The sequence below is a fragment of the Bufo bufo genome, chromosome 1 (genome assembly GCF_905171765.1).
Source record: "Bufo bufo chromosome 1, aBufBuf1.1, whole genome shotgun sequence".
In the NCBI taxonomy this organism is placed as follows: Eukaryota; Metazoa; Chordata; class Amphibia; order Anura; family Bufonidae; genus Bufo; species Bufo bufo.
In genome coordinates, this window is record NC_053389.1 from 201462872 (window position 1) to 201487077 (window position 24206).

Consider the following 24206-nt stretch of genomic DNA (forward strand, 5'->3'; position numbering starts at 1 on the left):
TCCCAGCAGGTGTATTTCGACTTGCCGGACGATCAAGCGGCCGACTACCAAAAAGTAAAGGGTGAGATTTCGGCAAGACTGGGGGTGAATGTGTTGGTCTGGGCCCAGCGGGTACATCAGTGGGGGATTAAGCGGGCTGAGCCTGCGAGGACCCAGTATTATGATTTACTCCACCTCTTGCAAAAGTGGCTACAGCCTGATGTGCTGAGTCCCACGGCTATGCTGGATAGACTATTGGCTGATATGTTCTGGAGGGCTCTGCCACCCCCTCTCCAGCACTGGATAGGCCAGGTGTCTCCTGGCAACCCCCTAGAAATGGTGGACATGGTGGAGAGCTACGAGGCTACTAAGACTGTTACAGGGGGTTCTTTTGGGGGGGCAGTCAAATCCTGTAAATCTCCATCCCAGACTCAGCGACTTGTACCAACCAAAACCCACCCGGGGTGTACCCTCTATAACCCTGGCTCCAATAGTCTGCTGGCGGTGTGAGGAGCTGGGCCATGTAAGAGCTGACTGTCCCCATCAGGTGGAACCCATGGATACTAACTATGGCTACTGTCAGTCGCTATATGCCAGGAAGCTGTGTGCAGCAGGTACCACAAAAACTTTAAACCACCTGTGCCAGGTGGAGGTAGGAGACACTCTAGCGGAGACTCTGCTGGACTCAGGGAGTCTGGTGTCCCTAGTAAGGGCTCCCCTGAGGAGTCAAAAAGTGAGTGGGCCAGTCCTATAGTATTGATACCCAAGCCGTAAGGGACGTTGCGGTTTTGTGACGACTTTCGAAAACTTAACAAGGTTTCCAAATTCGATGCGTATCCCATGCTCCAGGTGGATGAGCTCATCGAGAGGTTAGCACAAGCCCGGTATTTTTCTGTTTTGGACCTCACGGAAGAGTACTGGCAGGTGCCCTTAATGGAGGCTGCCAAAGAGAATACTGCCTTCATCATGCCTGAGGGGCTGTATCAATATAAGGTCTTACCCTTTGGTCTGCATGGTGCCCCCGCCACTTTTCAGCGACTATTGGGCATTGTGCTTCGCCCACATCGTCGGTACGCTTCGGCTTACCTGGACGATATTGTCATCCACAGTACCGACTAGGAAAGTCACCTACCCAAAAAAATGTGCGATAGGGTTAGAAGAGACTAAGCACCTGGGGTATGTCATTGGGCGCGGAGTCATCAAACCCCAAGTGAACAAAAATGAGGCGATACAGAATTGGCCCCGACCTGTCACCACTAGGCAAGTCATTCTTGGGAATGGTGGGCTATTACATGAGGTTTGTTCCCCACTTTGCTACTCTAGCCGGGCCCTTGACAGGGCTCTTGAAGAGACGAAAATCTGTGATGATTCGCTGGGATGATCGGATGGAATAGGCTGTTGTCGCTTTGAAGTTGGCCCTGTGTTTTGGTTACGCCCGACTTCAAGAGGGAGTTCGTGGTACAAACGGATGCCTCTGAAGTAGACCTCGGTGCTGTACTGTCTCAGGAACTCAACGGGGAGGAGCATCCCATTGTCTTCCTAAGCCGCAAGCTCACCCCAGCCGAAACCAGGTACAGTATAGTGGATAGAGAGTGCCTGGCTATTAAGTGGGCACTCGAGTCTCTCCGCTACTATTTGTTGGGGAGAAAGTTCCGCCTGGTGACCGACCACTCCCCTCTCAAGTGGATGAGCCAGGCCAAAGACATGAATGCCCGGGTCACCAGATGGTTTTTGTCTCAGCAGAACTTTAATTTCTCGGTAGAACACAGAGCAGGCTGGGTGCAGGGAAACGCGGATGCCCTGTCCCAGGTGCATTGTCTGGCATGTGCCCACCCCCTCAGGGTTGAACAAAGGGGGGGGGTATGTGACACAGTGAGGGGTTGTGTCTGGCAAGGCAGTTATTTTCCTCTCAGCATGTGCGGCTGGGCTTGTTTCTAGCCAGGTGAGGTCAAATACCGGACCAGAATTTAAGTGCCAATCCGGGTTTTGGCATCACCTTGCTGTCCTTAAATAGGCAGCTGGGCTCAGCAGAGATGTCTCTGTTTTTGGGATCTGTACCGTGCTGGAGGGCTGAGAGCCGCATGCTGGGGAAACAGGTCCCCTAAAGCCTGCTGTGGACTACTGGAGGCAGAACTGCCAGGAAGGTGACTTGTGTTATATGAATTTTCTATTGTGTGTGAATTAACACAGACTTTAGGACTGCAAAGTTACGTGTCGTTTTGTGCAATTGCCTCAAGTGTGAATAAACACTGACGTTTTGAGTTAAGAACTTGTATTTTGCCCCTGTACTGCGCCCGCTTACCCTATCTACCAGAGTGAAACCCCACACAGCCCATAGAGTGGGCTCAAAATGCGTGAGAGGCATACTCTTCTCAAGACTGATATTTTGATAAAGTGGCCTTTTTATCTCCAGATTTCCAATGGCAGCTTCCAAAGGGTCAACAAGCTTACATCTATAACAGATATAAAAATACCCACACCCATTGTAGAGGATTTAGTACATGGTATAGATGTGAAATATGAAATTGTCTGTATTAACAATTAAGTATGCATAATACCTCAGAACCTATAGGGGTCATTCAGGTCTATAATATAATGCCAAAAAAGCACACAGCAAATAAAGTAAAATGGCATTATCACATAGCACATAAAATGTAGTAAGGCACATTGTTACAAATTGTTTCATTTAACATAGTGGGGCAACTCAGTACTGCTGGGTATTGTCATAAGGATAGCGGTGTCACTACCTATTAGCATATCCATACCTATTTAAGCAGAGGCTATAAGCTATTAAAGATGGTTAATTAAGCAATATATCAGATTAATGTAAAAACAGCCAGAGAGACCCCAGTTGCAGAGCAGAATTCATGAGAGGAGATGGTTGTACATTTTCCCTGTGACTTCCGCCATTTAAATGTATCCTTTAGTGAAGGTTGTGTCACGTATTCACTTGGTGTCATGTGCGTCATGGCATCCTTATACAGTCACATAATAAGCATCTAGCCACCATATTGAATTGAGACACTGATTTATCAAACTGATGTAAAATAGAAATGGCTTAGTTGCCAATCAGATTCCACCTTTCATTTTCCAAAGGAGATGTGAAAAATGAAAGGTGGAATCTGTTTGGTTGCTATGGGTAACTAAGCCAGTTCTACTTTACACCAGTTTGATAAATGACCCCCAGTATTTGTAAGGAGTATATGTTGATCATCTTAAAAAGGGTGGCTGGTAAAATGACAAAGTAGGTGTATGGGAGTACTTGCAGCCGCCATTTCATAAAAGGGCAACTCTAATAAGACCCCATTTATGGTATAGAAAAAAAAAAGGTCCCTACTAGTGTTAGCTCATATGGGTCTTGAGAATTGATTTCTGAAAATCTGGAATTTGTGGGACATCTTATTATGTCTCTCTTTATATATAGAACGGTCTAAAGTGATTTGTTTCATCATCATTTATTGTGAGAGTAGTAAAGAATTGACAGTTCATAATAATATACCCTATGTTACAGCTGATAATAGAATTTTATCTAAACTTACTTACCACTGCTCTTGGCTCAATGTATCCCAATCTGTGCAGCACAAGATGATCAGACTTTAAAAATATATTGCTATATTCTGTCACAAGATGTCCATGCTATTTGTGTCTATGTGTGGCCACCCAGTGGTTGTGATGTGCATTTCAGCCTGTAAAGGATTTTGCTAGCAAAGGTACGTAAGGGTGGGCACGTATGTACGATGTCAAGAAAGGGGTTTTTGTTTGTACATTTCTTCGATGAAAGGGACATGGAAGACAGGCAGCCACTGAGATAGTGTGGAATTCTTGTATGTCCTTCAGAGGAGCCTGCCAGACACAAAACACATCATATACATATCTAAGCAATCAAAAAACATAACCATACACAAACATTTCCTCACATAGCGTGGCTGGTTCTATAAATACCGGCCTTATATGTATTCCTAATATGGGTACTCTGTGTAGGAGAATTATTTTTGTTATTGCCAAATATATACCACTAATGATATAGCTATGGCTTACCAACCTTATCCTTTGAATCCTTCATTGAATGTTCTATTGGCTTTGTGGTCTTTGTTTTAAGATGGCTGTTGATATGTATATTAAACTATTTAACATAGGTGTGGTCTAGAGACATGTACAGTATCTGGTTTCGATTGGGGCCAAATATTCCTCCTTTTTGGTCAATATGGTCGTGGCTGGAGGAATTATACATCTACAACATGCACAATCCTTTCCTAAATAGCTTCCATTGTTATTCCAGATACTTTGACGACCTTTAACCTATATAGTCAGGGGATATATCTGCCACATCAATCTTCATTGACTAAAGCCGGTATTATACTTCGGCAAATGATCGCTGACGAGCGTTCGTAGTAATCCTCATTAGAGATCATCTGACAGTGTAATACTGCCGCCGGTTGCCCAATGAACGAGCAACTGCATTGTTTGCAGGTGGCAGATGGTGGTGTCTAATCACGATCTGCTGCCAGAAAACTAAGCTTCAGGACAGGGAAGAGCGATGGTATAACGATTGCTGCACCCTATACTGAGGAGGAGATTTCTGTATGTAATAGCAGCGGTCTCCTCCGCTAGCAAGCTGTCACGGATGGTGTACAGGAAACAAGACAATACCATATAAACAATGTCTCTCTGGATCCACAACTAAGGAACAAAGGGAGACCCCTGCAATAGACCTGCCGCTCTCCCTCACTGCTCAGCCTATGCGAACACCCCAAAGGTGGATGGCCGCATATCCACGTTCCTCGGCTATCTATTACCTGAAGACCCTACAATAGTGAAGGGACACGACCACCGGCTCCCTACACTGACACGGAGGGAGTCAGGGTCACCTGGAGCCAGAAAAGACAAAAACATAAATACATAAACAGCACTTATCTGCAGACGACTGAGGACTGGGAACTGGGAACTGGGAACAGCATGCACACACACTCCAGGAAGTTGTATCAGCCGCACACTACTGCATTATGGGGAGGAACTTAAAGGGTAGCGATCAGTCTGACTGCATGACAGCTGAGATAGACTAACGAGATGAGAAACTAAACCAAAACAAAGAAATTCAAGGAGGAGGATCTGAGAAGCTCCTGTGAGCGCTTCTCAGCTGTCTGGCTGTGACAGTACCCCTCCCTCTAGGAGTGGACTCCGGACACTCAGGGCCCACCTTCTCAGGATGGGACCTATGGAAAGCCCTGATGAGACGAGAGGCCTTAATGTCCGTCACTGGGACCCACATCCTCTCCTCAGGACCATAACCCTCCCAATGAACGAGGTACTGGAGGGAACCGCGGACAAGACGAGAATCCACAATCCTAGAGACCTGAAATTCAAGATTTCCATCAACCAAAATCGGAGGAGGAGGCAAAGGCGAGGGTACAATAGGTTGAACATAAGGTTTCAATAAGGACTTATGAAAAACATTATGGATCTTCCAAGTCTGAGGAAGATCAAGACGGTAGGCAACAGGATTGATGACAGACAGGATCTTGTAAGGCCCAATAAACCTAGGACCCAACTTCCAGGAGGGAACCTTCAATTTGATATTCTTGGTAGACAACCACACCAGATCACCAACATTCAGGTCCGGACCAGGCACACGTCTCTTATCCGCCACACGCTTATATCTCTCACTCATGCTCTTTAGATTATTCTGAATCTTTTGCCAAATAGATGACAAAGACGAGGAGAATCTGTCCTCATCAGGCAAACCAGAAGAGCCCTCTCCCGAGAAAGTCCCAAACTGCGGATGGAACCCATATGCACCAAAAAATGGTGACTTATCAGAGGACTCCTGACGACGGTTATTTAAAGGAAACTCAGCAAGGGACAAAAAAGAACACCAATCCTCCTGATTCTCCGCCACAAAACAGCGCAGATATGTCTCCAGATTCTGATTGACGCGCACCGTCTGGCCATTCGACTGCGGATGGAAAGCAGAAGAGAATGACAACCGAACCCCCAAGCGAGAACAGAAAGCCTTCCAGAATCTGGAAACAAACTGCGTGCCCCTATCAGAGACTATGTCTGAAGGAATCCCATGCAATTTGACAATGTGGTCAATAAATGCCTGCGCCAGCGTCTTAGCATTGGGCAAACCAGGGAAAGGGATAAAATGCACCATTTTGCTAAAACGGTCCACCACCACCAGAATCACAGACTTCCCCGAGGAACGAGGCAAGTCCGTTATGAAGTCCATGGACAGATGTGTCCAAGGACGGGAAGGAATGGGCAAAGGAAGGAGAGGACCTGATGGCCGTGAATGAGGGACCTTGGCACGAGCGCAAGTCTCGCAAGCTGCCACAAAACCCTCAACCGACTTACGAAGCGCAGGCCACCAGAATCTCTGAGCGATGAGATCCAGTGTGGCTCTTGCCCCCGGGTGCCCAGCAAGGACCGTGTCGTGGTGTTCTTTAAAAATCTTGTGTCTCAAAGCGAGAGGCACAAACAACCTCCCAGGAGGACAAAGATCAGGAGCTTCTGACTGGGCTGCCTGCACCTCTGCCTCCAATTCAGGAAAAAGAGCAGAGACCACCACACCTTCAGCCAAAATGGGACCCGGGTCTTCAAAATTCCCACCTCCTGGAAAACAACGTGACAGGGCATCTGCCTTCACATTCTTAACCCCAGGGCGGAACGTAACAACAAAATTAAACCTTGAAAAGAACAAAGACCATCTGGCCTGTCTCGGGTTCAGACGCTTGGCTGACTCCAAATAGGCCAGATTTTTATGGTCAGTAAACACGGTAATAGGGTGTCTGGCTCCCTCTAGCCAATGGCGCCATTCCTCAAAAGCCAACTTGATGGCCAACAAATGCGGAGGACAGTTTCTTTGAGAAAAAGGCACACGGTTGCCATTTGGCAGGAGAGGAACCCTGAGACAAGACCGCACCCACCCCTACCTCAGAAGCATCAACCTCAACTATGAAGGGTAACAAAATATCAGGTTGTACTAGGATGGGAGCGGAAGCAAAACTTTCCTTGATATTAGAAAAGGCCTTACGCGCCTCTATCGACCAGGAAGAAAAATCTACCCCCTTTCTGGTCATATCAGTGAGTGGTTTAACAACAGAGGAATAATTCAAAATAAATTTCCTGTAATAATTGGCAAAGCCCAAAAAACGCATCAGCGCCTTCTGGTTCTCAGGAAGCTCCCACTCAAGCACAGCGCGGACCTTCTCGGGGTCCATGCGAAAACCAGAAGCGGAGACAAGAAACCCCAGAAATTGGATTTCTGGAACCGCAAACACACATTTTTCCAGTTTCGCATATAATTTATTCTCCCGCAGAATGAGCAAGACCTGACGTAAGTGTTCCTTATGAGTCTTGAAATCAGGAGAAAAAATCAAAATGTCATCCAAATACACTAATACAAATTTTCCCATTAAATGATAAAAAATGCTGTTGACGAAATGCTGAAAAACGGCTGGGGCATTCATCAAACCAAAAGGCATAACCAAATTCTCAAAATGGCCCTCAGGGGTATTGAAAGCCGTCTTCCATTCGTCTCCTTCTCTGACCCTAACCAGGTTGTATGCCCCTCTTAGGTCTAATTTGGAAAAGACTTTAGCCCCAACAACCTGGTTAAACAGGTCCGGGATCAGAGGAAGCGGATAAGGATCACGAATAGTGATACTGTTCAGCTCCCTGAAATCCAGACAAGGTCTTAAAGAACCATCTTTTTTCTTAACAAAGAAAAAACCAGCGGCAACAGGTGACTTCGAGGGTTGTATGTGTCCTTTTCTCAGACTCTCAGAGATATAAGCCCGCATAGCGACCCTCTCAGGTTGGGAGAGATTGTATAAACGAGATTTAGGCAGCTTGGCGCCTGGGATGAGATTAATAGGGCAATCATACTCCCTGTGCGGAGGCAAACCCTGAACTCCACTCTCAGAGAAGACATACAAAAATTCAGAGAGGAAAGGTGGTACAGTCTTAGTAGAAACCTCAGAAACAGATGTTATGAGGCAATTCTCTCTGCAAAAGTTACTCCAACCATTTATTTGCCTCGCTTGCCAATCAATGGTGGGGTTATGTTTAGTGAGCCAGGGTAGCCCCAACACTAGAGGAGTAGGCAAACCGCTAAGGACGAAACATGACACATCCTCAACATGAGCATCACTCACAATTAAACGGATATTGTGAACTATGCCCTTTAATGATTTCTGAGAAAGTGGAGCTGAATCAATAGCAAAAACAGGAATATCCCTTCCCAAAATGCATACCTGGAAACCATGAGTTATTGCAAATTGATTATCAATGAGGTTGACAGCTGCTCCACTATCCACAAAAATCTCACAAAAAATGCTCTTGCTCTCTAGCGCCACCCTAGCAGGCAGGACAAAACGGGAACTACAAGCAAACGGAAAACCTTCAATTTCCGCCTCAACCCTGCCAATAGTAACAGACGGAACATTTTTAAAAGATTTTTTCCTTTTTGTCTCTCTATTACTCCCAGAAAACTGCCTGAATCTCCTTCAGGCAGTTTTCAAAACAAACCCTCCCATGCGGGCTGAATCTTCTATTGTCAGAGGCAATCAACCCCAGCTGCATGGGCTCCTGCTCAGAAGGGGCTGACAGCGACTGGGACTCCTGCGAACAGAATGAGACCGCTGCACTGTTCCGAGACTGAGTAGGACAGGAAGGAGAGATCTCTCGTCTCTCTCTAAGACGCCTGTCAATACGAACGGCCTGAGACATAGCAGAGTCCAAGGAGATAGGCCTCTCATGAAAGGAAAATGCATCTTTCAATCCCTCTGAAAGACCATGGCAAAATTGACTTCGGAGAGCAGCATCATTCCAACCAGTATCAGCTGCCCATCTCCGAAATTCGGAGCAGTATATCTCTACGGATTGTTTACCCTGGCATAACAGACGTAGTCTAGACTCAGCCAGAGCAATACGATCCGGATCATCATATATCTGACCCAGGGCTAAAAAGAATTCATCCACTGAGCGGAGGGGCCGTGCCCCCTCGGGTAGCGAAAAGGCCCAAGACTGAGCGTTACCCCTGAGCAGCGATACAATGATCCTCACCCTCCGTTCTTCATCACCAGAAGAATGGGGAAGAAGGCGAAAATGGAGTTTGCAAGCCTCTTTAAAACGCACAAAATTCTCACTACCCCCAGAGAACGTATCCGGGAGCGAGATCTTGGGCTCAGCACAAACTCCATGAACGCAAGCTGAACCGGTCACTTGAAACTGAGAAAAAATCCTACGGAGATCAGCTACCTCCAATGAAAGACCCTGGAGGCGTTCAGCCAAAAGTGAAACCGGATCCATGCTTGAGACGGTTTTGGCGGCTGATAATGGTGTACAGGAAACAAGACAATACCATATGAACAATGTCTCTCTGGATCCACAACTAAGGAACAAAGGGAGACCCCTGCAATAGAGCTGCCGCTCTCCCTCACTGCTCAGCCTATGCGAACACCCCAAAGGTGGATGGCCGCATATCCACGTTCCTCGGCTATCTATTACCTGAAGACCCTACAATAGTGAAGGGACACGACCACCGGCTCCCTACACTGACACGGAGGGAGTCAGGGTCACCTGGAGCCAGAAAAGACAAAAACATAAATACATAAACAGCACTTATCTGCAGACGACTGAGGACTGGGAACTGGGAACTGGGAACAGCATGCACACACACTCCAGGAAGTTGTATCAGCCGCACACTACTGCATTATGGGGAGGAACTTAAAGGGTAGCGATCAGTCTGACTGCATGACAGCTGAGATAGACTAACGAGATGAGAAACTAAACCAAAACAAATAAATTCAAGGAGGAGGATCTGAGAAGCTCCTGTGAGCGCTTCTCAGCTGTCTGGCTGTGACACAAGCACACAATTGCCGGGAAGGAAGCGTTCCTTCCCGACAAACCACTTCATTTTGTAGAATGAGGTTGGGGATTGAAGGAGTAGCACTGTCAACTCCTTATGGCCCCAGTCATTTACTGCTGGTTTATTATGATTAATATCCCATAGAGTGGGCTCAAAATGCGTGAGCAGCATACTCTTCTCAAGACTGATTACCGTATTTTTCGCTTTATAAGACGCACTTTTTTTCCCCCAAAAGTGGGGTGAAAATGGCCGTGCGTCTTATAAAGCGAATACTTCGCTGGCCGCTATCCTGCACAGCGCGGCCAGCGAAGTATCAGTGACAGTGTGGAGGGAGGAGGCGGGGCCCGGTGCAGTGACTCTACTCTAATACACCGGGCCCCGCAACTGTTAAACATTCAATCTGATAGTATATGCTCTGTACGGGCGGCTCTTACTATAGTACCGTAAGTATATCGCAGACCGGCATCTGCCTCGGTCATGCGCCGCTTGCCGCACCTCCTTCCTCATGCGCCGTCTGCTCCAGCTCCCTCTGTCATGCGCCGTCTGCTCCAGCTCCCTCTGCCATGCGCCGCCTGCCCCAGCTCCCTCTGTCATGCGCGCCTGCCTGTTCATTCATAAAGTGAGATAAGCAGGCAGGCGGCGCATGAGGAGGGAGCTGGGGCAGACGGCGCATGACAGAAGGAGCTGCGGCAGGTGGCGCATGACCGATGGAGATGCCGGTCTGCGCTATACTTACGGTACTAAAGTAAGAGCCGCCCGTACAGAGCATATACTATCAGATTGAATGTTTACAGTTGCGGGGCCCGGTGTATTAGAGTAGAGTCACTACACCGGGCCCCGCCTCCTCCCTCCACACTGATGCATCTGATGGGGGATCTGTAGATGACACTTATGGGGATCTGTGGATGACATAAGTGTCATCCACAGAGCCCCATAAGTGTCATGCACAGATCCCTCCTCAGTGTAATGCACAGATCCCCCCTCAGTGTAATGCACAGATCCCCCATCAGTGTCATCCACAGATCCCCCCATCAGTGTCATCCACAGATCCCCCCATCAGTGTCATCCACAGATCCCCCCATCAGTGTCATCCACAGATCCCCCCATCAGTGTCATCCACAGATCCCCCCATCAGTGTCATCCACAGATCCCCCCATCAGTGTCATCCACAGATCCCCCCATCAGTGTCATCCACAGATCCCCCCATCAGTGTCATCCACAGATCCCCCCATAACAGTGCGTCATCCACAGATCCCCCCATCAGTGTCATCCACAGATCCCCCCATAACAGTGCGTCATCCACAGATCCCCCCATAACAGTGCGTCATCCACAGATCCCCCCATAACAGTGCGTCATCCACAGATCCCCCCATAACAGTGCGTCATCCACAGATCCCCCATAACAGTGCGTCATCCACAGACCCCTCAAAACAGTGTCATCCACAGACCACCATTAGTTCAAAAGCACACCTTTTGGTTCAAAATATTTTTTTCTTATTTTCCTCCTCAAAAACCTAGGTGCGTCTTATCATCAGGTGCGTCTTATAAAGCGAAAAATACGGTATTTCATAAAGTGGCCTTTTTTATCTCCAACAAGCTTACATCTATAACAGATATAGGAGATTGCTGTATGTAATAGCAGCGGTCTCCTCTGCTAGCGAGCACACAATTGCCGGGATAGGAAGAGTTCCTTCCCGACAATTGCCTGTTAAATCGGGCTGTCTAAAACAGCCTTAAGTCAATATCAATCTTGTTAACCTTCATTTCAGTCATTGCTTTCATTCATCTAAAATAAAACTTTTGGATCTCCAACCAAAGCCCTGTGATTTCTCCATAGGAGATCTGATTGGAGGACACAGGGAGCCCCCACCCTCTGTTTAACCTCCCAAAGGCTGTGGCAGCTATTTATCGAGGCCACTTAATACATACCCCATGCATTTATGATGGATATATCCATCATGGGTCATTAAGGGGCTACACACATTGGGCCTGAGTTTATCATTATTTTTCACCAGTTTTCAAAAATGTTTTGTGCTCGTGGCGTTTCAATATGGCCTTCACCACTTTTCCAAAACCGGGGAGAAGGGTGGGCCAGCAGCCCCTCCACATTTATCTTTTTTTGTGCTTGTTTTCTGGCATAGAAGAAGACTGAAATATACAGAAGCCAGGGCTATAAATTAGTATGTATTTACCATGTAGATCCAATAGAGCCTGGCTCCATTAGAAAGGTTTTTTCTCCACTGTGGTTCCCATCCCTGAAAGATGTGTCGCCCTATGATACCATGCAACACATTCAGATATTCCATTTCTTTACCTCACATTATATCAAAGGTGCATAAACTGCAATATCAAATTGTTGTAAAATATGAGTAGTATAGCCTATGAGAAAACACCTAAATGATATCTCTAATTCGGGCAATCTAGATATCTCTAATACTGGCAAATATTTTTCCGTCTTTACATTTTCAAGATTTTCTTTTAGAAAAAAAAAAAAAAAACACAAGGGGCGGATACTGAATTGCATCTTACTGGGCAGGGAGGTGTACTGCATATTACATCAGAATACCAGAGTCCCAGACGATATGATTCTCAGGAGGAAACAGTTTCATTATACGTGCAATAACCCATCAGGCACACACTTGACATTTTGTTTCACAGAACATTTCTGATCAATTCAGTTGTCATTAGGTTTATACATTATTTGTTGCAATTTTACACATTTTAAGGCCGAATGCACACGGCCGTGTTCTGCGGCTGTGAGCGGTCCGTGGTATGCCGGCCTGGATTCCTGCTGACAGCAGTAGCGCACGGCGTCATTGGTTGCTATGAAGCCGTGCGCTTCATGCCGCCACTGCACTACAGTAATACACTCGTATAGATCATACGAGTGTATTACTGTATTGCAGCGGGGGCATGAAGCGTACGGCGTCATAGCAACCAATGACGCCGTGCGCTCCTGCTGTCAGCAGGAATCCAGCCCGGCATACCACGGACCGCTCACGGCCGTGTGCATTCGGCCTAAACCACATTTTCACATGTGTTCTATGCTTTGGCATAGACCTATACACATAGCCTCTGTCTCATATATATGGGTTTTATATGATCACTCCACCCATGTTATATACAGTATATAGATGTATACATATTCATGTAATGGGTTATGTATAGTGTTGAACGAACTTGTGTTTTCAAGTTCAGCGTACAGGGTTTAGGTTATCTAAGAATCCTGTTATGGATTCCGCTACCACGGACCATAATAGAATTCTATGATGGCATGCACCACAGAAGCCTATAAGAGGCATTCCCTATGGCATTCCATCATAATACAGGGAGTGCAGAATTATTAGGCAAGTTGTATTTTTGAGGATTAATTTTATTATTGAACAACAACCATGTTCTCAATGAACCCAAAAAACTCATTAATATCAAAGCTGAATATTTTTGGAAGTAGTTTTTAGTTTGTTTTTAGTTTTAGCTATTTTAGGGGGATATCTGTGTGTGCAGGTGACTATTACTGTGCATAATTATTAGGCAACTTAACAAAAAACAAATATATACCCATTTCAATTATTTATTTTTACCAGTGAAACCAATATAACATCTCAACATTCACAAATATACATTTCTGACATTCAAAAACAAAACAAAAACAAATCAGTGACCAATATAGCCACCTTTCTTTGCAAGGACACTCAAAAGCCTGCCATCCATGGATTCTGTCAGTGTTTTGATCTGTTCACCATCAACATTGCGTGCAGCAGCAACCACAGCCTCCCAGACACTGTTCAGAGAGGTGCACTGTTTTCCCTCCTTGTAAATCTCACATTTGATGATGGACCACAGGTTCTCAATGGGGTTCAGATCAGGTGAACAAGGAGGCCATGTCATTAGATTTTCTTCTTTTATACCCTTTCTTGCCAGCCACGCTGTGGAGTACTTGGACGCGTGTGATGGAGCATTGTCCTGCATGAAAATCATGTTTTTCTTGAAGGATGCAGACTTCTTCCTGTACCACTGCTTGAAGAAGGTGTCTTCCAGAAACTGGCAGTAGGACTGGGAGTTGAGCTTGACTCCATCCTCAACCCGAAAAGGCCCCACAAGCTCATCTTTGATGATACCAGCCCAAACCAGTACTCCACCTCCATCTTGCTGGCGTCTGAGTCGGACTGGAGCTCTCTGCCCTTTACCAATCCAGCCACGGGCCCATCCATCTGGCCCATCAAGACTCACTCTCATTTCATCAGTCCATAAAACCTTAGAAAAATCAGTCTTGAGATATTTCTTGGCCCAGTCTTGACGTTTCAGCTTGTGTGTCTTGTTCAGTGGTGGTCGTCTTTCAGCCTTTCTTACCTTGGCCATGTCTCTGAGTATTGCACACCTTGTGCTTTTGGGCACTCCAGTGATGTTGCAGCTCTGAAATATGGCCAAACTGGTGGCAAGTGGCATCTTGGCAGCTGCACGCTTGACTTTTCTCAGTTCATGGGCAGTTATTTTGCGCCTTGGTTTTTCCACACGCTTCTTGCGACCCTGTTGACTATTTTGAATGAAACGCTTGATTGTTCGATGATCACGCTTCAGAAGCTTTGCAATTTTAAGAGTGCTGCATCCCTCTGCAAGATATCTCACTATTTTTGACTTTTCTGAGCCTGTCAAGTCCTTCTTTTGACCCATTTTGCCAAAGGAAAGGAAGTTGCCTAATAATTATGCACACCTAATATAGGTTGTTGATGTCATTAGACCACACCCCTTCTCATTACAGAGATGCACATCACCTAATATGCTTAATTGGTAGTAGGCTTTCGAGCCTATACAGCTCGGAGTAAGACAACATGCATAAAGAGGATGATGTTGTCAAAATACTCATTTGCCTAATAATTCTGCACGCAGTGTAGAAGTCTATGGCCAGCATAGACTTCTACTATGATGGAATGCAATACGCAATGCCTCTTATAGGCTTCCGTGGTGCATTCCGTCAAAGAATGTGCTGTACATGTATGACATTCTGAATTAAAAAAGACCTCACCTCTCCTGACATGCCTGTTTTAATAGCTTCATGCATTCTCCACGTAATAACAATTCTGGAACATCTATTCTTATGGCTCCATGTTGTGCCATTCCTTTATTACTTCTACTAGAAGTTATTAACCACTTAAGGACCACAGGTTTATACCCCCCTAGTGACCAGGCCATTTTTTACAAATCGGCACTACACAACTTTAACGGTTTATTGCTCGGTCATGTAACTTGGCACCCAAATGAATTTTACCTCCTTTTCTTCTCACAAATACAGCTTTCTTTTGGTGGTATTTGATTGCTGCTGACATTTTTCGTTTCTCTGATATTAATCAAAATAGACCGCAATTTTCAAAAAAAATGTGTATTTTTAACTTTTTCTGGTAAAATTGTTCAAATATAATTACATTTCTATACAAGTTTGTGTCAGAATTTATTGTGCTACATGTCTTTGATAAAATGGGGTCATTTGTGGGGTGTGTTTACTGTTCTGGTATTTTGGGCGGGGCTAAATTGTGAGCAACCCTGTAAAGCCTAAAGGTACTCGTTGGACTTTCGGCCCTTTTATGCACCTAGGCTGCAAAAAAGTGTCACACATGTGGTATCGCCGTACTCAGAAGAAGTAGGGAAATGTGTTTTGTGGTGTATTTTTACATATACCCATGCTGGGTGAGAGAAATATCTCTGTAAATTGACAACTTTGTATAATTTTTTTTTTTTTAAGTTGTCATTTACAGAGATTTCTCACACACAGTATGGGTATATGTAAAAACACCCCAAAACACATTGCCCTACTTCTTCTGAGTACGGCGATACCACATGTGTGACACTTTTTTGCAGCCTAGGTGCACAAAGGGGCCCAAATTCCAATGAGTACCTTTAGGATTTCACAGGGCATTTTTACGCATTTGGATTCCAAACTACTTCTCACGCTTTAGGGCCCCTAAAATGCCAGGGCAGTATAAATACCCCACAAGTGACCCCATTTTGTAAAGAAGACACCCCAAGGTATTCCGTGAGGGGCATGGTGAGTTCATAGAAGATTTTTTTTTTTGGCACAAGTTAGCGGAAATAGATTTTTTCTTACAAAGTCTCATATTCCACTAACTTGTGACAAAAGATAAAATCTTACATGTCAGTCACCATACCCCTCACGGAATACCTTTGGGGTGTCATCTTTCTAAAATGGGGTCACTTGTGGGGTATTTATACTGCCCTGGAATTTTAGGGGCCCTAAAGCGTGAGAAGTAGTTTGGAATCCAAATGCGTAAAAATGCCCTGAGAAATCCTAAAAGTACTCATTGGAATTTGGGCCCCTTTGCGCACCTAGGCTGCAAAAAAGTGTCACACATGTGGTATCACCGTACTCAGGAGAAGTAGGTTAATGTGTTTTGGGGTGTATTTTTACATATTCCCATACTGTGTGTGAGAAATATCTCTGTAAATGACAACTTTGTATAAAAAAATGGAAAAAGTTGTCATTTACAGAGATATTTACCTTGAGGGTCTCCGCAATCATTACATGTATGGCCAGTATTAGGAGTTTCTGCTATTCTCCTTATATTGAGCATACGGGTAATGAGATTTTTTTTTTCCGTTCAGCCTCTGGGCTGAAAGAAAAAATGAACAGCACAGATTTCTTCATTCGCATCGATTAATGTGGATGAAAAAATCTCTGCCAAAAAATGTGCAAAAAAAAAAAAGAGGGGAAAGGACATAGGAGTGCTTGCGAAGTAAAGCTGTGATCGCTAATAAAGATCCAAAAAGCTCAAAAGTGATCTTTATAGCGCCGCAGCGATTTTACGGTGTTTTTGCAGTGATCAAAAAAATAATAATTCTGTCACTGCGGTAGGGCGGACTGAACGCAAGTGTGCGCACAAGATCAGGCCTGATCGGGCGAACACTGCGTTTTTTGTAGAGCCTAAGGTGACCCTAATGTACTGATATAGATCTGATTGCGATCAGTCTTGATCACTTACAGATACTATATAGTACTAGTGCTGATTAACGACAGCGATGACGCTAATCAGTGACTGCGGTGCAATGGGCGCTAACTACCTAACAAGTAGCTAACTGGAGGTGATAAGGGACCCTTAGGCCCCATTCACACGTCCGAAATACTGTTCCGCATTTTGCACAACGGAATTTGCGGACCCATTTAATTCTATGGGGACAGACTTTGTCCCGCTCGGATCCGGAATTGCGGATCTGCACTTCCGGGTCCGCACTTCCGTTCCGCAAAAATATAGAACATGTCCTATTCTTGTCCGCAATTGCGGACAAGAAAAGGCATTTTCTATATAGTTCTGGCAATGTGCGGATCCACAAAATGCGGAAAGCACATTGCCGGTGTCCGTGTTTTGCAGATCCGCGGATCCGCAAAACACATACGGACGTCTGAATGGAGCTTTACAGGGGGGTGATCAATGACAGGGGGGTGATCAGGGAGTCTATATGGGGTGATCAGGGGTTAATAAGGGGTTATTAAGTGACAGGGGGTGTGTGTGTAGTGTAGTGTGGTGCTTGGTGCTACTTACAGAGCTGCCTGTGTCCTCTGGTGGTCGATCCAAGCAAAAGGGACCACCAGAGGACCAGGTAGCAGGTATATCAGACGCTGTTAACAAAACAGCGTCTAATATACCTTTCTGATGCAAATTTTTAAACATCTACAGGTTGCCAGCGAATGATCAGCGCTGGCAGGCTGTAGATTAACTTCAGAGCTGCGCGCCGCTGTGAACGCGCGCGCATGCGCGCGAAATCTCGGGTCTCACGAGATGACGCCAATAGGCGTCGCTGAGACCTGAGAGTGCTGCCGCCCGGACGCCTATCGGCGTTACAGTGGCGGCAAGCGGTTAATGAATTGCTAGCAGTCTGCAGTAAGGGTACAGAGGGGAGGTAACCAGTTAGGGGGTGTACCTGCACAGTCTGACTCTATCCAATCAGTGCTGCCATTTTCAGACTGTGCAGACTGTGTGAGTGGAGTCGGGAAGAAATTTTTTCTCCTAAAATGGGGGAAATTGGCTTCTACCTCTTGGGATTTTTGCTTTCCTCTTGATCAAGTCTACAGGATAACTGGCTGAACTGGATGGATATATGTCTTTTTTTCACCACTCCAAACAATGTACATATAAATCTGCATATAGTATATGACACTAAAGCAAGTCCGTGCAGTTCTCTTAGATTCTCTCCCAGTATAGAATAGTTAAATTTACACTTTTAACTGGCTAACCGGAAAGGTTAAACGAACAATACCAAACTGAATTTGAAAATAGCATTATTAGCCAGAAAATGTATAATTAAAGATGGGATGTTTAAAATATGCAGATAGCAATCAGAGAAATTGAGGAGTCCATACACAGTTTGCCGTTCTGTCAGCCTTCACACCTAAGTATGAGGTGTTTGAAAGTTCTGTAGAGCTTTGATCATAGGCAAACAGAATTAGATGACGACATTCTTTCATTTCAACCACAGAGGCGCATACCTCTGTCTCTATTAAATCATTCTTCTGAATCCGTGCATATGTTTCTATTCCCACTCCATCCTCTCTCCATGTGATCCAAAGTTTCCAGTGAACTTTGACTTAATACTATTGCCACATTTACAGAGATAAACATCCACCAGGATATTAGTTTTGTAGTTGTTCTCATTTTGTGTAGATTAAATCCTGTAGTACATAAGCAATGTCCTATATGCATTAACATGCTGTTCCATGCTCAAAGACAAATGCAAACACCAGAAAGAGAAAGGATACATCTGAACTGTATTACTGCTATACTTACTTAGCGCTTTGCACATATCTTTGATTCAAATTGTGTCAGGCCCATGTACCAAGCGAAAGGTGGCTTCCAATGGATGGGACCTACACTGTCAGACTTGCCTTTCCTGGGCTTAGGCCTACAAAATTCAGGATTATGTAGAATCCAGCTATGTCATACCCTGAGTGCTAGGTCCAAATAGAGGCAGACCAGCATCCAATAACAATATGATATAAAGTACAGGTGCATGCTACCATGGCTGCAATGCAAAAGCAAACAAACACTATATGCAGCAGCACACCGTTCCATGGGCAAATACATACAGTATGTGTTCAGTTGTGAATTGCAGCATACCATGACATTGTGTTGCAATTGTATCATGAAAAACTGGAGTCCTTAAAGATATTTCCAGGATTTAGATATTAATGACCTATTCTCTGGATAGTGTAGGAAAATCCATGGAACACTTGTTATAGTGCATTTCAAGATAACTTTATTGTGGTACAGTATATAACAGAGTGACAAACAGTTTAAGGTATATCCCCTCCAAAACATAATTCAAGCAATAGTTATCCAGATTTTTTCCAGTGACATTTCGGGATGAACATCCCTCCTGTCTAGCGCTGGTCTTGTTCCACCTCACTCCACACTGCCTATATAAGCAGTATACAACTTCGGACACAGAGGATCTAAAAACAAAAGATGGGCAAATCAAACCAAAAACGACCAGAGAAATCCAGAGGAGCAATATATCTCTGGACCCTCTGGTTTACCATCAAGTTTTTTAGAATCAGGGGGGACCCCATACCATCTGAGGGATCGCCCCAGGCAGGAAAAATAGATAGAAACTTGAGTGGCCAGATCATTAACCTGACACAAAAAAACTTTACTGAAGCAGAGATGTCTGTTCTTGCCAAGGGAGTATCCTTTATACCGACCACCAAATATAGTTCTTTTCTATGGATCAAAAACATTACCGAATGTTTCACCCTATAAGACGCACCGGGCCATAAGACGCACCTAGGTTTTTGAGGAGGAAAATAAGAAAAAAAAATTTTTTAACCAAAAGGTGTGCTTTTGGTGGGTTTGAACTAATGGCGGTCTGTGCATGACACTATTATAGGGGATCTGTGGATGATGCACTGTTATGGGGTGGGGGATTTGTAGATGGCACTGTTATGTGGGGATCTGTGGATGGCACTGTTATGGGGGGGAGCTGTGGATGGCATTATGATGGGGGGGTCTGTGGATGGCATTATGATGGTGGGGGGGATCTGTGGATGGCATTATGATGGTGGGGGTATCTGTGGATGGCATTATGATGGTGGGGGGGATCTGTGGATGGCATTATGATGGTGGGGGAGATCTGTGGATGGCACTGTTATGGGGTAGTGGATATGTGGATGACACTGCTATATGTGTCATCCACAGATCCCCCCATAACAGTCCCATCCACAGATCCCCCCCATCATAATGCCTTCCACAGATCCCCCCATCATAATGCCATCCACAGACCCCCCCATCATAATGCCATCCACAGATCCCCCCCCACCATCATAATGCCATCCACAGATCCCCCCACCATCATAATGCCATCCACAGACCCCCCCCCCCCCATCATTATCCCATCCATAGACCCCTAAAGAGGGGCTGTAGTAGGCGGGGAGAGCGGCGGTCATGAGGTCATGTGCCTGCTCCGCCTGCTTCATTCATAAAGTAGGCGGAGCAGGCACGTGACCTCAGTGAGTTACAGCCGCCTGCAGCCCAGCCTGCCTGCTAGCGCTTACTACAGGAGACGGAGTGTCACATGTGTACCGGTAAGTACAGTACAGATGGGGAGCAGGGGGAGCGCAGTTTCAATATTATGATTAACACTAGGTATAATACAGTACATACTGAGCGTTGGGGCCAGAGTACAGTGCCTGCACTGCCCCGCCGATCTCCCCGCCTACTACAGACCCTCCTCCCACCTCACTAATACATCGCAGACTGCGATGTAAATTGCCAGCATTCGCCCTATAAGACGCAGGGGCACTTTCCCCCCACTTTTGGGGGGGAAAAGTGCGTCTTTTGGGGCAAAAAATACTTTAATCTTTTTTGTCGTAAATTAAAGTGGAATTTTTTTTCCAAACAAAACGACCTAGGGGAGAGTCTCAGACTGGGTATTCCATTGGAGGATATTCCCTTGGCGAAAACAATGACAGATCTCCTAATAGAGGGGGAAAAAGACCTGGAGAGGGTCCATTTACTGATCTAAAACCCAAAAGTACAAAATCTCCCCCTCAAATTGAGACAAACAGTATAGATTTTTTTCTCAACATAGTCACCAAGGAATTGGATAGACTAGAAGAAAAACAAAGTAGGGGCAGAATGATTAGAGGTCATAATACATCTAATCTGGAAAAAAGTGAAATAGAAGCCATGATTAAAGTTGAAACGGACCACAACATTATAATAAAATCCTCTGATAAAGGAGGAAACTTGGTGGTTATGGACCACCACGATTATAAACAAATGTGTTATACTATCTTCAATAACGATAAAGGATATAATATACTCAGGACAGACCCTACACTAAGTTTTTATACTGATTTGGAAACTCTGCTTCTGGAGGCCTTTGAGGAGAAACTTGTGTCTAGTGATGAGATTAAATTCATGCTAAAACCACACCCACAGATTCCAACATTTTATACTATATCGAAGATTCATAAGGGTGTAACCCCTGTGAAGGGCCATCCAATAGTGGCAGGGATAAACTCTCTAACACACAATATAGGCATATACATCTCAGGATTTTGAGAACTTTTGTTACGGCACTTCCGTCATATATCAGAGATACCTCCGACTTATTAACCTAAATTGATGGATTACATCTGGAGGAGGGTATTTTACTGGCGTCCATAGATGTAGAGGCACTCTACAGCAATATTCCCCATGATCTGGGCTTGTGTGCAGTGAATCATTTCTTGAAGAGTAGGGGTACTCAATTTACAGCACATAATCGTTTGGTACTCAAACTCAAGGATTTTGTGCTACGACTATTTTTTATTTGACTCCAAGTTCTTCCACCAGCTCAGGGGCACAGCAATGGGGAGCGCTTGTGCCCCCACTTATGCTAATTTGTTTCTGGGCTGGTGGGAGGACACGGTGGTGTTCACCGAGGAGAGTGTCTGGACACCAAGGATAGTCTTCTGGGGCCGCTATATCGATGATATACTGATATTTTGGTGCGGCCCCAGAGGGCTATTCTCTGCTTTTCTGGCTGATTTAAACAACAACCAGATTGGCATGCACTTTACCTCCGAGATAAGTGACAAGGGCCTGGCTTTTTTGGATTTGTACATCACTTTAACCAATGGTATAATTAAAACTAAGACATATAGAAAACCCACAGCAACCAATAACTTGCTAAGATGGGAAAGTCATCACCCTTTTAATTTAAAATGTGGTATTCCAAAGGGTCAATACAGGGGCGTAGCTATAGGCTCATGGGCCCTGGTGCAAGAGTTCAATTTGGGCCCCCCCTACCCTCAATACCGTTTCCTAACACCACCAGACCCTGCACGCCCACCATGCCCAATTGCAGAACTAAAATCTCACAGAGAAAATACATTTTAATCCAATAAGTGCATAATAATAATGATGATGATAAGGATGCCATCTAAAAGTAGTAATTTTTTTAGTTTTTTATTGAAGTACACTTCATACATATGGCGGTATGTCATCACCAGGTGTGGAGCACAATCCTGTTAGTTTAGCTTTATGACAGTGAGACATATGATAGTGGCTGGGAGGAACAGACCGGTCCAGTCCTATCTCGCCGTACCAGGACAATTGCACGCCTAGTGGCGCATGTGCTCAGAGTCAGAGGCTCTGCTGGAACAGAGACTGTGCATTCACTGCAACCCATAAGTAGCAGCACATGTACTCTGCTCTTTTCTACCATTGTAGCAGCAGTACAGGAGGGAGACTTTTTAGGGCCCCACAACATGTCCAGAGCCTGCAGCCCTATCAGTCAAGAGGGAGGGACAGATGAGATTCCTGATCCTCATCACAGACTGGGGGGGGGGGGGTGGGGCCAGCTGCCTTGCTGGTGGACGATTGGCATATACTTCTGTGTGGGCCACAGCAGAAGTATATGCCAATCGTCCACCAGCAAGGCAGCTGGCACTGGGATCTCCATCCATGTTATTGGTCAGTTAATACATCAGGGACCCCCTGGCATGGGGCCTGGGCATAGCTAAGTGCAAACTGGGTGATCAATAGGCAGGACCGGGTGGCTGCCCTCATCCACCAGCCCGTCCCTAATGCCAGTCAATACCCCCTTAGGAAATCTCTCATCAGATGTGAGAGCAGCAGAGATCGATCGATCAGCCAGGATTAATGTGCACAGTGGGAGGCCCCCCCTTAGGAAAGTGACAAACTGCCCCCCCGCCTCATTCTTAGGCAAGTGACAAACTCAGCTCTGCTACATCTACAATGAGCAACTACAACAAATGTAATGCCAAACTGCAGTTCCTCTATTCTATGTGATGCCTTGGATAGCTTCCACTGGACCCACAGGCTTACATTTGCTGTAGTTGCTCATTGTAGATGTAGCAGGCCTGAGTTTATCACTTGCCTAAGATTGAGGGGGGGGGGGGCAGTTTGTCACTTGCCTAAGATTGAGGGGGGGGGCAGTTTGTCACTTGCCTAAGACTGAGGGGGGGGCCGTTTGTCACTTGCCTAAGGGGGGCCTCGCAGGCTATGCACATTAATCCTGGCAGACCTGGCTGATCGATCTCTGCTGGCCTGCTGCAGTCACATCTGAAGGCGGTATTGACTGGTCTGGGCTTGCTTAAGTTATCACGATTCACCACTGGCGCTCCCACCAGGCGGGTCAGGGGGGCCCGGACTCACTCAGGGACAGTCACTCACTGGAGTCTGGACCGGACCAGGACCCCAGTCGGATGGTCGGGCTCAGGCAGTTTATCACGCCGCCGGGCCGGCGCCACGCTCATCTGAGTAAGTCAGTAGTCAGTCAGTCAGTGACTGTCTCGCAGGATAGGGAGAGAGGTCAGAGTCAGTGAGTCACTCACTCGTCTCGCAAGTTCGCAGCACCGCGCGCTGCACACAGCAGCTTCCACTTCCGACCTCAACTAAAGGCTGAAGCCGCTCCCCCTCCTTACTTCGCCTGGCCCTGCCCTGCACAGTGCGCGTCACGCAGGGCTCGGCTCTCAGCCTCCGCTCCGCCCCCTGTCCTGTAAATCTGATTTCAGACAGTTATCAGCTGCGCCTGCGGGCCGCGTTCTCCTGGCTTGAGGCGGAGGCCCCGTGGGCCCCCCTGACTTAGGGGCCCGGTCGCAATTGCGACCGCTGCGACCCCTATAGCTACGCCACTGAGTCAATACCTTCGTATCCGTAGAAATTGTAGTACAAAAAATGACTTTTATGATCAGGACAGAGACCTAAAAACTAGATTCAATCAGAGAGGATATCCAGATCGACCCCTTCATAGAGCCTTCAAATTGGCTGAAAATGCAGAAAGAACGGATTTGTTGATTCCTAAGAAGGGGATAAAAGAAGAAACAGATCCAATGTTTTGAATA